This window comes from Manis javanica, chromosome 1 (genome assembly GCF_040802235.1).
Source record: "Manis javanica isolate MJ-LG chromosome 1, MJ_LKY, whole genome shotgun sequence".
NCBI lineage: Eukaryota > Metazoa > Chordata > Mammalia > Pholidota > Manidae > Manis > Manis javanica.
The window spans coordinates 35,740,366-35,742,595 of record NC_133156.1 but is presented as its reverse complement, the minus strand read 5'-3'; positions in this window follow the sequence as shown (position 1 = coordinate 35,742,595).

The following is a 2,230-nucleotide window of genomic DNA, read 5'->3' as shown; positions in this document are numbered from 1 at the left end:
CTGCTGCCTAGTTATGGAATGATGGTTACTTCTGGGCCTCAGGTTCCTGGTCTGTACGGTGGAGATAATTATGGTGGTTACTGCAAATAGTTGTGAGGATTTGAAATCCATTAATGAGAGAATCCATATAACATACTTAGCACAATGCCTCGAAGCATTCAGTATGTACATATCCATGTATATATGCTTTTTAATTTGAGGGGATTAGATGAAAGTTTGAAATAGATGACCTTTAAAATTGCTTCTGGCTTTGAGATTCTAAGGTGATAAAAGATTCCCCATTAATCAGACCATATATTTAATAGCAGGAGACTTGAATTGTCTTCCCTTGCCTGGATTTAATTTCCTTACCCAGTATGCCTCGCATAGAATGTTTGTTTAGTGAGATGACAACAGACTCCAAGACAGCTTTGCTTGATGGCCAAAACCATTATAATGAGAAACAAAGCCCCTGTTGCTGACTGTGCACAGCACCAAGGAGCTAGAGTCCCAGCAATCAAGCAGTTAGAGACCCAGCTTCTGCTCAATTTGCCCTTTGCCTGAAGAGTTTTGGAATTAACAACTTCTGGAAATTCACATGTGGTTCCTTCTTTCTACCCAGAGCAGTAAAATCTGGAGAAGGGGTGGGTATGTACAGCTTCTAGGTAGGAGTCTGAAAATTAGAAATAGAAGCTTTTGCAAAGGAGGGCCTCCTCCCAGGGCCATGCTAGGTATGACCCCACCTCCAGGACCCTACTCAGAAAGGCACAGAGCAGAGCCAGGCAATCCTGGTCCCAGGCAGAGTTCCGGGGAGAGTGGTTGTCACCAGGCTCTGGGGGATGTGGTAGGTTTGAATTTTGTCAACAAGAGCAATGATTGCAAATGACAATGATGAATAAACTGCACGGCTCCTTGGAACTCCATCCAAGGACACCTCTGCATACATACACACTCACATGCACACAGAGCTTTGATTTCTTTATCAACCTTCAGGGCAGCTTGGAGTTGGGAAGAGAAAGAGCTATCCCTGATCACCAGCACATCTCTCTCTAACTGAACATCCCCACCAGGAGAATGAGAGCACAGTGGTTGGCTGGCAGGTCCCCAGTACCATGAATCTCAACTTTTAGTCTCTGTAAGGTGAGTATGAGGCCCCAACTGTGCCGCTTTAGGGGGATGCGTGAGGGAGCTGCGGGGCAATATACGATCAGAAGGCATGGATTTTCTTGCTACTCCTGACCTGGACTGGTATTGTTTTGCCCCAGTCTGGCACTCAAGGCTATCTGTTCAGGTTCTTTGCTTGCAAGCCACAAGACCGACTCAGGCTAACTCAGACCCAAAGGGGGCCAAAGGAAGGCTGAGAGGCTGACACAATTTAAAGAAAGGCTAAGGCCTTGGACAGGATCAGCAGAGGCAGCTCTGGGATCCAGAGCAGAGAATGGCTCACTCCCCGAGGACTCCAGCTGGTGAGCTACTGCCGTGGTTTTCAGTCTCTGTGTCATTCTGCATAGGATTCAAATCCCTGAGAGATTCTGGTGGTCAGGATCAGCTTTCTCCTGGCAGGTGTGTGGCCAGGACTGACAGGCCCACCAGACTGCATGCTATGGGGAAGCAGGTTTCCCCAAAGAAATATTTACTGCCACCAGAAAAAAGGGAAGTGGACAGACTGGCAGAAATAGCAGCTGTCTACTGCAAAGACCCTGCATGAAGAGGATGCAGCCACTCTGCTGACCCGTTTCCCATGACTCCCAACACACACTGTCCCCTCTTCTTCACTACATTCCCCATTTCTTCCAGTTCGAGCTCTTATTTCTCTAGGATGTCCTTCCTACCTATTTCTGGATGTTCCCCAAGCTTATGTCACATGAGGTGGACTTCCTCCTAATCTCTGCCTGTTATGCATCAGGCTTTGGGTTGATTTGCACATGGATTAAGGAATAGGCTTTACTGTGGAATGGAAAAACTTATAAAGCTGGCACCCCCGCACCTCACAGAGAGAAGTCATTTCTGGGCCCACAGTGAGGGTCTCATTTCCAGCAGGGACCTACTGGCCTGCCTCTTCTCCTTTTTAAAGGGCAAAAGTGAGAAAACAGCCTTGGGAGAGGAACACATAGACTACTTGGTGCCATTAGTCCAAATGTAGGGTGCCAAAAAATTATAGGAATAGTCTGGGAACATTAGCTGCCCCACAGTTGAACTTGGGGTCCACAGACAGTTAGAGGTCTTGCTATCAGATGAAGGAAGCCATCAG